The following is a 12,683-nucleotide window of genomic DNA, read 5'->3' as shown; positions in this document are numbered from 1 at the left end:
GGGGAGAGAGGGGAGAATTGTATATGATTATAGTTTCTTTCTACTAGGCAGGCTGTCTGGTGTAGTAGTACTGAGAGTGTACTCACAGAGGTGGGATTACCTTCTTTGTCTTTACATAATTGCTTAACACCCCAATTCTTCCTTTAAGGTGGATCCCATATGAAGAATAGTTATTATTTAGTCTAATCCACATTGGCCCTGATGTCTCATACTAGATTTAATACTAATAACTCAATTATTTCTCAAGATTGTAGGTATAAAGGGCAATGAACAGGGTGAACAATGTTTTTGGAGCTAAGCTTGTGATATCGGCAGCTCAAGAATGGAAAGAAAACATGGGAAATACGTAGTGAATATTGAACACTCTGGAAACAAGCTGGTGAGTGTTGATTGCATTTCTGTGATGTTCTGATAATCTATAGAGTCTTATTTTCAATATAGATGCAACTCTTTTTTTAAAATTTGCAACAATTCTTACTAAAAAGCAATTTTAAAAGTTTTACGTGAAGCCCAGTTTTTAGTTATTCTATTACTAATTATTAATAAGAAACGTGTATTTTTTTCTTCATATCAATATATGTGTAGTTGAAAATTTTATTTTAAATATTCACTAGTCTAAGACTTTAGCAATATTTGGGGTAAGAATATAAAACAAGTTCAAATAGTGCTCCATAGTTACCATAACGCAAACATAAGCTAAAAATTCTGGTTTTGGTTATATTATCAAATTATGATTTTAAAATGTATTATGTAGACTTGGGTGTTAACTGTCTAGAAAAAAATTTGAAGTGTATTGGTCAGCCATTTTTCTGAATTTCTCTCAATTATGATTTTTTTTTTTGGTTAGACTAGAGATATGGGTGAAGATCACAGAGGTAGAGTGCAGTTCTCACCAGATCTTATCAAGGGTATATACTGCCAATATGGATTAGCACTGTTGGTGTCAGTATCTTTTATTTTTTATTATTTAATTTATTTTATATATTCAATTCCTGTGCATCACTGCAGCTTGTAAAATGAATTTTGTTGTAATTTTCTGGCCAAATTAGTGTTTGTCAACTTTCTTCCCTATGAAGTTACCCTGCTCATTACATTACTGTAGTCTTTGCAAGGAAATTACTAAAATGCAGCCTGCATTTAAGAAGTGGAGAGTTATATTCTTGGAGAGTGGAGTATCTATATAAATCATTTGGAATTCTTCAAGAGAGATTCTCATTTATTTATTTGCTTATATAAGAACTTAATTATATTAGCATGATCGATTTTTTTTTTACTTTGGGTTATAATCCAGCAGTACTTATTTGATTTTTTTTTCTTAAATGTTTCAAGTTTCAATGTTGGGAGTGCTTCTACTTGGCTTCTGTATCCTTTTGATATACTCTGTATTTGTGGCTCTTTGGGGGTCATGCTGGGAGGGGACTCCTTATTCTCTAATACTTCAAGATGCTCAGGCTGATCCCATCTATTTCCTGTCCTGGGCCTAGAAGCAGCCATTTCTCCAAGAAGCTCTATTTTGTTTGAATGGAGAATGGTACAACCAAAATCTGAATGCTAGATATGCTCATTGCTACTGCTGTTATTTTTGCTTTTGGGTCGTCTCAGCTGACAAGGCAAGGAGACATGTTTACATATACACATATCTGTAAATATTTCTATATGTAACCATTTGTATTTCTATTAACCTAGACATGAGCTGATTTTTTTTTTTTTTTTTTTTTTTTTGAGGGGTTTTTGCTATAGAGAGCGTGCTCTCGCCAGAAAGACAGAGAGAGGCAGAGAGACAGAAAGCGAGAAATCACCCCCAGGGGGGATGACCATGCTGCAATCCCTTCGCCATTCTCCTCTCAGGATCTTGGGCACGCACGCACAAGCGCCCGGCATGAGTTTAAGCCACCGGGTCCGGGACTCGAACTGCAGTTGACTACATGAGAGTCCAGCGACATAGCCATTACGCTAACTGCTGGTCCCAACATGAGCTGATTCTGTCTTCAGTGGTAATCATTCTAGCCTTTTCCCCTTGCTTTTCTATAAATTTTCACTCCAACAATGAGAAACCTGGCCCTACCATCTTCCATCCACTTACTGAGTTCTGCTCTGGTATGCAGGTGAGGTGGTGGCAGACTGCTCACTTGTACCCTGGAGAAAGCACATGTAGTGACTAGAATGCAGTGCCTTATCTGGTTTCTTCTGCCTTTGTTGTAATAGACCCCACTTATTCTCAAAGTTCCTTTGGTCAGCACCTTTTTACTTTCCTCACTTCAGGGAGGCTGTGTCTTTTTCCGTTTGTAGTATAGTGAGATTATTTTGTCTTGTTCTGCATTCTATCCTGGTTCTCCCCACCTCCTAAATGACTTTTTAAAATTTCTACACATTAAAGTCTTTTTTCTTTTCATTTTTAAAGACAGAGTTTTGCTCTATTGCAATCTCCTTGCCTCAGCCTGTCAGTTGGCACTACAGGTTTACACTACCATCGCTGGCTCCTTTTTAGACAGAGTCTCAGTATGTTGCCTTAGCCAGCCTTGAGCTTACAATCTTCTTACCACAGCATTTTCAGTTTCTGGGATTATAAGTGCTGCCCCTTGTACCTGGCCTTTAGGATGGCCTGGGAATAAAATCAGGCCAACCCTGTGGGGCCAACCTGTAGAGCACAGCGTATTGGCAATGCGCATCATCAACATGGGCCAAGGTCCATTCTTAATGTACCCATTGTTTCAAAAGTAAAAGAATTAAGATATAATACATTTTTCTGTAAAACATGCGTAAAGCAAACCCGTATGAAATGTACAGCTTGGTGAAGTTTGTTTTTTTGTTTGTTTGTTTTGGAGAGGTTTTTCGCTATAGGGCGCGTGCGCTCGCCAGACAGACAGAGAGAGACATAGAGACAGAAAGCGAGAAATCACCCCCCAGGGGGGATGGTCATGCTGCAATCCCTTCTCCTCCATTCTCCTCTCTGGATCTTGGGCACGCACGCACACGCGCCCAGCATGAGTTTTAAGCCACTGGGTCCGGGACGCGAACCGCGGTCGACTACGTGGGAGTCCAGCGACATAGCCATTATGCTAACTGCTGGTTCCCCAGCTTGGTGAAGTTTTATACACACACATATATACATATCTACATCACACATATGCTTGCGTAACCACCACAAAACTCTAACTCTAGAATCTGGGCAACACCCAGAAGATGCCCCGTACCTGCTCCCGGTTAGTTGCCACTGACTAGGGGAAACTACTCTTTTGGAGAAAACCACTCTTCTGACTTCTATACCACAGTTTAGTTTTCATTTTCTTAAACTTTGTGCAAATATAAAATGATGTAGTGTGTATTCTTTTCTGTGCAGTTATGTTGCTCATTATTATATCTATGTCACTGATTCTTTGTTTTTTTATTACTGTAAAATATTTCATTTGCATAAATAAAGCTGTCATGTGTTCATTTTCCTGTTGATGGACATTTGGGTATCAATTTTTGACTTTTACAGATAAAGCAGCTCAGAACTTCCTTGTCCATGGCTTATGTTGGACATATGCATTCACATCTCTTGAATATTTCTGTAGGAACACAATGACTGTACCATAAAATAGTTGTTGAGAGCTACTCAGTGACCAGGTGGTCAATTAGGATCTTGAGTCAAACTGAAAGTGACAATGAAGCCCTTATTCACCAGTAGTATAGCATGAGGCCAAAGGGGAAAGGATGCCAGGGCCATAATGTCCCATATTTTTTTCTCCATGGAATAGTACTGGGTAAAGTTTAGGTGAATCAGTGCAGAAGAGGATCATCTCATTGTTAAGTGAGCCCTGAACAAAAGGCTTCTGCCATTTTATGGCTCTGGAAGCTAGAAGAAGAAAGAGACAGAGTTAAAAAGAACTGAGTATTAGATCAGAGTGGAGAAAACAGTCTTCAAGGCCCCCAATAAGGAGGTCTCCACATATGCACTGAACAGTGTCTTTACTGAAGCTCTCCAACAACGCCATTTACCAAACAAGGCCTGCAAATAGAAACATCTAGGCTTAGAATACAGATATTCTTAAGAGCATGATCGGCTCAGAGTGAGGAGAGGGAAAGGTGAGACTGAGTTCCTGACTGAAACTCTGTCCAGAGACTGCAATGCACTGGCTGAAACCAAGTCTGCTATGAGAAAGTACTTTCTTCACTGAGGCATGTCAGGTAAAGGCTTTGTAACAGTCAGTGGTTGGGGCTGAAGATGCCACATGGGATGTTGGTCTGAAGCAGGACTTGTAAATAGGTATATTTGACATTAGTAAATACTGTTTTCCAAAATGAAAGGAAATAAGCAATGCGTGAGGATTTATTTGGCTTTGTCATTATTAATACTTTAAGGTTTTTAGTCTTTTTAAATTATTTTTCTCGTTTTTTTTTTTTGGGGGGGGGGGGGGTTTCTGCTTTGGGCGCGTGCACTCGCCAGACAGATAGAGAGAGACAGAGAGACAGAAAGCAAGAAATCACCTCCCGGGAGGGATGGCCACGCCGCAATCCCTTCTCCTCCATTCTCCTCTCGGGATCTTGGGCATGCACACGCACGCATCCGGCATGAGTTTAAGCCACTGGGTCTGGGACTCAAACCGCGGACAACTATGTGGGAGTCCAGTGACAGCCATTACACTAACTGCTGGTCCCAAGGTTTTAGTCTTTTAAATTGTATTCATATTTTATGGGTGTATACTAGTATTTAATTGTCATTTTGATTTGTATTTTTCTGATGAGTTGAGATACTTTTCACATGATTATTGGGAAGGTTTTATATCTTCTTTTTTGAAGTGTATGTTTTTCTTTTCTTGACTTAATGCACTGGCTAGGCCCTCCAGTGTAATATAGAATGAAAATGGTGAGAATAGACATCTTGCATTGTTTCTGAATTTGGAATTTTTTTTTTTTTTTGAGAGATTTTCACTGTAGGGCGCGTGTGCTCGCCAGAAAGACAGAGAGAGACATAGAGACAGAAAGCGAGAAATCACCCCCCAGGGGGGATGGTCACGCCGCAATCCCTTCTCCTCCATTCTCCTCTCGGGATCTTGGGCACGCACGCACACGCACCCGGCGTGAGTTTTAAGCCACCGGGTCCGGGACACGAACCACGGTCGACTACGTGGGAGTCCAGCGACATAGCCATTATGCTAACTGCTGGTTCCCATGAATTTGGAAAATTTTGTCAAAAGATTTTTCTATATATTTTGATATGTTCATATGATTTTTCCTTTTTTATCCACATTCCCTCTATTTCCCTTAATATAATGAATTTGATCTATAGTACTGAATATTAAACTAACTTGCTTTCCTAAAATAGACCTCACTTGATCATAATCTTTTCATATTTTTACATTTTTAAAATTTAATTTTACTGTAATTTCATTTAGAATGTTTGTATCTATATTCTTGAGAGACTGATCTTTGGAGATATCAAGGTCAGCTCTCCTTTCCAATGCCAGGCAGTTTCAAATATTCTGAGAGGGGAACAAGCATTTGAGGCTAATCCTTCTCCTTAGCACAATTTGTCTCCTAATCAACATGGAGACTTCACTATGTTTTTTTTTTTTTTTATTAAAAGAGAGATATTTACTATAAGGTGCATGTGCCCCCCAGAGACACAGAGATAGAGAGAGAAAGAACGTGAGATATCACCTCCTCGAGAGATAGCCATGCTGCAATCTTTTCTCCTCCATCCTCTTCTCAGGATTTTGGACATGCATGCACATGTGCCTGGCATGAGTTTCAAGTCACTGGGTCTGGGACTTGAACCATGGTGGCCATGTGGGGGTCTAGCACTTTAACCACTACACCACCTGCTGGCCCCTTAATACCCTTTTATATTCTGGTTCTCCAGTCTCCTAAGCTATCCAAGAACATTAGAAAGACCAAGGACCGGCAGGTGGCATGGTGGTTGAGGGCGCTGGACTCCCATATGGCCGACTACCGTTTGGGTCCTAGACCTGGTGGCTTGCTTTCTCACTGTCCACCCCACCCTGTCCCTCTTTAAGAGAAAATAAATAAATAAAGGCCGTGTGTGAGATTTCTCTATTTTCTGATCACATCATTTTGATGTGAACATCAAATGACCACCCAAAGTTTAGCTGCCTTCATTTGGTGCTCAGATCCTTAGCTCATATTGAGAATTTACACATCTCCCTAGGAAAGTAAATGGCCTGTGATTATTAGCTCACTATGGAAAGGATCATTCCTCTTTTGAATTTTAAATAATCTTTGGTTTTTAAAAACCTCATCTTTTATTTTTTTACCCATTGGGAAAAGTGGCTATTGTAATTTACTATATCTAGAGATTTGCTTTACCTATTTAGGTCTTGGTTTACTGATTTTGAATATAATCAAAGGATTGCTCTTGATAAGCTTCTAGAATTTTCATTGTGGGACTTTTTAAAAAATATGATCTCATTATATCAGCTTACCACATAAATAAATTTAACAAATAAATTAAATATGATGAGAATAAAAGATAATGTCTATTCCTGTACATTGACATTAATATTTATGTAAAAAGTTACAGGAACTAGCAGTTGGCATAATGGCTATGTTGCTGAACTCCTGTGTAGTCATCTGTGGTTCGAGTTCCGGACCCAGTAGCTTAAACCTATGCCAGGTTGCGTGTGCGTGTGTGCCCAAGATCCTGGGAGGAGAGTGGAGGAGAAGGGATTGTGGCATGGCCATTCCCCCAGGGGGTGATTTCTCACTTTCTGTCTCTCTGTTTCTCTCTGTCTTTCTGGCAAGCACATGCTCCCTATAGCAAAAAGCTCTCAAAAAATTTATGTACAAAATTAAGTAGTTTATGATGACCTTTTTTTGAACAAGGAATATGATGAATGTGTATTCATTTATTCCTTTAGTTGATTTTTAAATGATTTTCTTATTCAATCAAAACAACCTGGTGATGTGTCACAATCTGGTTTAATCTGTCAGAATTATGTTAAAATACAATGTACAATGGCTTTCTAATTTTCTCCCATTTTTTTTCCTACAGCCATTATGGAGCCCAAGAAGCCATGAAACTCAAAATTCACCATGTCAGTTTTCTGCATCAACTGATAGAACTGGTGATATTGGTACCAATTTAACTGAAGTCTGCACTGGCTCAGCGACCCTTGGAAATTCTGAGGAATTTCCAAGTAGAGAATTCCGACAGTGTCAGGTAATGTTTGGGACCACAACGTTTTGTTGGGTTGAGCTATAATCCACATGGGGACCAGCAGACGGCATAATGGTTGCTATTGGACTCCCACATAGTCAACTACAGTTCAAGTCCTGAACCGAGTGGCTTAAAACTCATGCTGGGCATGTGCATGTGTGCCCAAAATCCTAAGAGGAAAATGAGGAGAAGCGATTACAGAGTGGCTATTCCCCTGTCTCTCTCTCTCTCTTTCCAGTGAGCACACACGCCCTGTAGCAAAAATCTCTCTCAAAAAAGAAAAACAGAAAAAGATGTAATTCACATGAAAATACTCTAGGTCCAACATTTTGGAGGGGAAAATGTCCAACGTGTTCACATTAACATTTTTCTTTTGATTACATATAGTATCTTTGAACATATTAAGTCACTGAGATAGAATGTGAGAGAGGTAGAAGATATAAATATTCATTTAATGAGCTCTTCATGGCAGTCAGAAGATGGCATAGTGGTTACATTGCTGGACTCCCCACATGACCAACTGCAGTTCAAGTCCTGGACCTGGTGACTTAAAACTCATGCTGGGTGTGTGTGCATTCGTGCTCAAGATGCTGGGAGGAGAATGGAGGAGAAGGGATTGCCATGTGGCCATCCCCCCTTGTGGGGCGGGGAGTTATTTCTCACTTTCCCTATCATTGTCCCTGTCTGTCTCTTGCCAGCAAGCACATGTGCCCTAAGACAAAAACCTTAAAAAAAAAAAGGGTTCTTCATTTAGGGAGCTAATGATCCAGTTGGAGATTTATTTATGCAACACTATACAAAACATATACAGAGTTTAGGGAAAATATGAAGGTCAATGAAAAATTGAAGGGCTTTTATTTTCCCATTGGAAAAAGTGGCTGTTGTAATTTACTATACTGAGTACTGAGTAGGTGACAACGTAGTAAATAGTACACTGGCAGTGAATGACTTGTCAACCTTGTTCAGGTGGAAGATGAAGTCACGCATTAAGGCCTCTGGTCCTAATCTGTGAGTGATCTGTCTCTGCTTCCCTGTCTGTCTGCCTTTGAGCCTAACTGCCTTTGGGTCTTCCTTTAGCTCTCCTGACTTTGACTTTGTATTTTCTTAGTCTTGACTTAGAAACTATTTTGTCTTTTCCACCTTGATTGTGACAGAAGGAGCTTTCCTGTGTATTCCTGACCCTGTTCCCTTTTATTGCATTTTTCCTAGATCAAAATTTGATGTTGACTGATCATTGATGGTCCTCAGCTATTTAGTTCAGTGCTTCTGGTCTGGACTATCCTCCTCCTCTGATTAAACCTGCTAGAGTGACAATTTGGAGAGATTCTGACAAAATAAGAGAGGATAAACTATGTCATGAGGCATTATGGAAGAATAGTTGGATAGATAGAAATTATTTAGAGAATATGTTTGATGACCTTAAACAAACCAGATCAATCAGAGATCTGAACATTATTTTTGATGCCTTGGCTACAGCTGAAAAAAAATGTGGTTGAGTAAATCTAAAATAAGAGTTTCATAAGAATTCACACAACTACTTAATGGCAGTGATAGCACTAGAATATAGACTTGAGGTCAAGTTAAATGAACTTCTATTAATTTTGCTTCTCTTTTTAAAGATTCAAACAAAAGTGAGATGTGAGTACAACCCATTTTATCCTTAACTGAGCTGTGAGTACACCCTTTCTCTCCTTCCTCGTTGACTTCGTTTTTAAGGCTTAGATGACATGGGGCAGGAGGTGTCATTTGTTTTTGGACTGTTTTAGTTAGTGTCCTGAATGCCCTTGACCTTGGTACTCAATACACTTGCATTGCCCATGACTACTCAGTGGGTGCCATTCTTTGTTAGTTTGTTTGTTAATTGTGAGAGGTGATGTGTATTCATGAGAGAAAGAGAGAGAGAGAGAGAGAGAGAGAGAGAGAGACAGACAGAGATAGGGAGAAAGCATCCCCTAATGGAGTACAGTCATGTCATAATTCCTTCTCTTCCATTTCTCCATCCTGTAGCAATTTTGAGCACATACATACATGCACCTGGTATGTTTTTCGAGCTTCCAAGGCTGAGACTGAAACTACAGTTGGTCATGTGAGATCTGGCTCCCTTAACCACTAGGCTATGGGGCTGGTCTATTGGTGCCACTGTTAATACCCAAATTTGGGTTTCTTTTCAGAGGCAGTATTCCATATTTTAGGATGTTTAGAAGCAACTCCACATGCTCCAAAGGTATCTATTCTATTTGTTACCTTTAGTGATCTGCTTTCAGTCACCAGAGGAGTATTAATGAGCTAGTTTATGAAATCATTTTTAAAAAATGCTTGGTGAATGCTAGGTAAAGTTTACCTACATTTTCTCTTTACTATTTATAACAATCCTGTGAAATAGGTGATATTTGTTATGGATATATATGAAAAAACTGGAATAATGGAAATTTCCAAATGTCATTATCCAGCTAGTAAAAGGCAGAGTCAGAATTTAAACTTAAATCTGTTAGACTCCAAAAACCAGGCTCTTAATTAAAAACTAAGCTCTTAATTATTACACTGTACTGCATTCTGAAAAATACAATTATGAAGGACATTTCTTACTACAAATTTTGTCAACTACTGTTATAGGTAGATATTATCACTTCTTTTGATATAAGGCAAATTGAAAATTAGATAATTAAGAAACTTTAGGATGTCATGTATGTGTTTAAATCAAGACTCTGATCTCAAGACTTCTAAGTTTTGCACTATGTAGTTTTCTTTTGTAAAAAGTTAACTAATTATACAAATATTGGCACAGTACTTTAAAACTTAAAAAGGTAATGTTACTCACATTAATCCTTAGTCTAATCACATCACAGACTTTCATGGCTGAAAGAATAAGATGAAAGAGGTAAAGAACAGTGTTTGGGGCCAGTAGATTAGATTGTGTAGAAGTTATGTTGCTGAACTACCACATGGTAGACCATGGTTCGAGTCTTAGATCTGGTGGTTTGAAAATAACACCTGATTGTGCACTTGAATGTATGCCTAAGATCCTGGGTGGAGAATGGAGGAAAAAGGGATTGTGGCATGGCCATTCCCCTGGGGGATGATTTCTCGAGAAATGGCCATGCCACAATCCCTTTTTCTTCCATTCTCCACCCAGGATCTTAGGCACACATATATATATATGTGTGTGTGTGTGTAGTTATGGTCTATATGGTATATATGTGTGTATATATACTGTGACTTCACACATAAATATATATAAACCATTACTACATATATAAATATATAAATGAATATATAAATATACATACCATAATTACATATATATTATACATATAGATATAAAGAGCAATATATGTATATAACAATCCCCCCTTACCCACAATGGATACATCACAATAATCCCAGTCAATGCCTGAAACTGTGGACAGTATTAAACTCTATATATACTACATTTATACTGCACATATATGTGACAAAGTTTAATTTGTACATGAGGCACAGCAAGAGATAAACAACAATTAATAATAAAATAGAACAATTATAGTAACTTTCTATAATGAAAGATAGTATAGTCTTGCTCACTCTCTTTCAAAGTGTCTTATTACACTCTATAGTCACCTATTTCCTTTTTATCATTATTATTATTATTATTACTTATTTCCATTTAGTCACTATACATCTTTACAGTGTACAACATGGTTTTCCTAGCATGTATATAGTGCATAGTAGTCAAGTAAGTGATACTACCATACTCATTATCAAGAGACAACTTTTCATTTTTGTGTCTATTAAATGTTTTGTTTCTTTGGTTTTTTTTTTCTCCCAATATCCTTCCTCCCAAACTCTATTACCCGACCCTTCCTATACTGTCTCTAGTAACTACAATTGACCTCCTGCTATTATACTTTCCAGTTTCACAGTTTCTGCTATAGAGCACAGATTAAAATGTCAATCTTATCCAAGTTAATCTACAATGGCAATGCAATTCTGATGAAATTACCAGAGATGTTCCTTTGGAATCTTATTTAAGAAGACTTTTTTGGGGACCAGCAGATAGCTTAATGGTTACATCACAGTACTCTCACATAGTCAACCACTATTCAAGTCCTGGACCCAGCAGCTGGGATGCTGGGTGCATGTGCATTATGAATTTATAGAAACAAAGGAAGAACAGTACTGGAAAATAAAATATATATCAGCCAATGGAGCAGAACAGAAAGGCCAAAACCAAATCAACACATTTACAGAAAATGAGTTTTTGATAATGAAATCAACAACACAAAATGGGAAAGGACAGTCTCTCCAATCAATGATATTGGGAAAATGAGATGTCTGCATTCAGAAGAATGAAAGGAAATTCTTATCTCATAAAAATCAGCTCAAAATGGGCAAGTGTGAGACCTAAAACTGTACAGTCACAATTATTAGAAGGAAATAAGCTATAAAGAGATAACTATTAATTTTCCTCAAGTTATTTCTTTTCATCTCTATTAACTTTATCTAAATTCTTTCCAGGTAACACAATATTCCTTCAATGACTGGTCTTTGTGCAAGATCTTCCTAGCTTGCCTCTTAGCTTGTGTGATAACAACAACAATTGGAGTACTCATAGTGTCCCTGGTTTATAATGGGAAAAATAATAATGCCTCCATTGTTATCCAATTCCCCACAATCCATGGGACATCTTCAACTACTCCTGTAACAACCTTATCTACAACAGAAGCCACCACTTCAACTGAACTGACAACCACAATAACTGCAGGCACTTCAACTGAGGCTACAACCACAGCAGCCACTACTACTTCTACTGAACGAACCACTGCAATAACTACTAGTATTTCTGCTGAGGATACAACCACAGCCAACACTGTTGCTACTACCATTGAATCTACAACCACAGTTGGCAGCAGTTCAAGAAAAACAACCAGTGCAACTACAAGCACTTCCACAGAGGTTGCAAACACAGAAGCCACAAGTTTTGCTCCCATTGAATCTACTACAATGGAGGCCACCACGTCAACTGAACTGACCTCCACATCTCCAGGCAGTTCTACCAAGACTACAACCACAGCAACTATCACAACTGTTTCCACTGAGTCTACCACCACAACGGCAGCTATCACTTCAATTGAACCGAGTACCTCAACAACTGCAGGGACTTCCACTGAGGTTACCACAACAGAATCTATGACCACAACAGCCAGCACATCAACTGAACTCACTAGTACAACAGCAGAAGGCACTTCAACTGAGGCTACAACCACAGCAGCCACCAGTTCTGCTCCCACTGAATCTACAACCACAACGGTACCCACCAACTTCAAATGAACTGACATCAACATCTCCAGGCAGTTCTACTGAGGCTACCACCACAGCAGCTAACACAACTGTTTCCACTGAGTCTACCACCACAACGGCAGCTACCACTTCAAATGAACTGAGTACCTCAACAAATGCAGGGACATCCACTGAGGGTACAACAACAGAATCTATGACCACAACAGCCAGCACATCAACTGAACTCACTAGTACAACAGCAGAAGGC

The 12,683-nt window shown here is 38.8% G+C and overlaps 1 long non-coding RNA gene across 2 annotated transcripts in view; it reads left to right on the top strand.

The window, feature by feature from the left end:
- LOC102473061 (uncharacterized) overlaps nucleotides 1–9,383 on the top strand; it is a 39,837-nt gene extending 30,454 nt beyond the window's left edge. For both annotated transcript variants that reach the window (XR_001370007.1, XR_333824.1), the window contains 3 exons: nucleotides 248–379; nucleotides 6,995–7,162; nucleotides 9,331–9,383. This is a non-coding gene — a long non-coding RNA (uncharacterized LOC102473061). The remainder of the gene's footprint in view (nucleotides 1–247; nucleotides 380–6,994; nucleotides 7,163–9,330) is intronic.
- Nucleotides 9,384–12,683: the final 3,300 nt, after the last annotated feature.

Source organism: Tupaia chinensis, unplaced genomic scaffold (assembly GCF_000334495.1).
Source record: "Tupaia chinensis unplaced genomic scaffold, TupChi_1.0 Scaffold000098_2, whole genome shotgun sequence".
NCBI classification, from domain to species: Eukaryota; Metazoa; Chordata; class Mammalia; order Scandentia; family Tupaiidae; genus Tupaia; species Tupaia belangeri.
Note: the sequence above shows the minus strand (reverse complement) of the source record. Positions and strands in the feature narration are given on the sequence as shown.